This window comes from Neodiprion lecontei, chromosome 1 (assembly GCF_021901455.1).
Source record: "Neodiprion lecontei isolate iyNeoLeco1 chromosome 1, iyNeoLeco1.1, whole genome shotgun sequence".
Classification (NCBI taxonomy): Eukaryota; Metazoa; Arthropoda; class Insecta; order Hymenoptera; family Diprionidae; genus Neodiprion; species Neodiprion lecontei.
The window spans coordinates 12,371,734-12,373,126 of record NC_060260.1 but is presented as its reverse complement, the minus strand read 5'-3'; positions in this window follow the sequence as shown (position 1 = coordinate 12,373,126).

Sequence of the window (1,393 nt, the reverse complement as noted above, 5' to 3'; positions counted from 1 at the left end):
TCTTTCAGTCGAATACGTTACGTCATGCAGCGCTGCTGGCGGTTGACAAGAATGCTTACTACTTTATTCCATGACGCGCATTGATCACGTGGCTCCCGTGTCATCAAGCGTCGATAAATATCCATCCGTCTTTGTCTCTCTTACTTTCTTCCCACGTTTGATGCAGGGTGACACCATTCCCTAGAGTGTTTGCTATTTAGATCTCATAATAACGGACTTGTAGCAGTGAGAAACATCGTTGCGAGACCGCCTTGCGGTCGATCGGTAGACGCGCCGTCGATATTACCGACAGCTGCTTCGCAACCGCGTTTTAGGCATAACTGTTTCTTTTGCAACGTACATTCCGCCCTCGGTCTTTCAGGTATCTTGTCGTTAGCTCTCCAGCCGCTAGCGCTACCATGGTGGACTACAAGCAACTTAAATCGGAAAACTATAATCGGAAAAGTTGTTGCGAGCACGAACAAAGAAATGTACTAGGTTCTTTTATATTCTAAAGATCTACGAAGCATTTGCGATTATTCAAGTACACATTAGGTGCAGCGTTCACGTCCATTCTGTCATACAGCTTGTCAGCTTTCGTTCACTTTTTATAGGCATGATGATTGACCTGTCATTACTTTCAACATGCATTTAAGCACAACGACGCGTCAACTATCAAACTGACACCACAGACAGTACAGCGCAACGACGATGCCATCACGGGAAAACCCCTAAACTTAGGTATGAATTCGTACCCTAAACTCATAGATAATGCTAAATCCCCGTAAGAAAAAAGTTGAGGGTACGAATTTACACCCAAGTCGAGGGTTTTTTTTTCCGCGAGGGTGACAAAACACGGTTATATTCACATCTGTTACATTCATACACGTATAATAGTGATCAGAGATTAACGTGAACTTATTTTTGCTTTGCGTTTCAATGTGGAAACGAATCCTCAAAATTTTACATTACTTTCGACATCAATACTCAATTTATCGACGAACAAAACGTCTGATAACCCGGAATTTCGGGACACTCAAGTGAATGAAATTTCAAGCGATTCGTGGATATTTTTCGCTGATCAATGAAATGTTCGCAATGATTTGCATGGCGATTTCAAAAATGCGGTTATATTCTTTGAGCCAACTGTCAAACTGACATATCACACACCGACCAATCAGTGAATGTATAAAATGCCAACAATGTGCTCGATATATTTCAAGAACTTGGAGATTCGATCTTCACATTAACCTTTTAGGAGAGAACGCACTCGCGCGCCTCATTCGGCAACTTTTCATCGCAAGACGAATCTGAACGGGTTGGAAAAAACTGTAGAGATTGAGAAAATAGTATAAACTGAACGGTGAAATGGCACGCAAAGTTCCAGCGCTGACACAATCCGCAATTCTAGAAG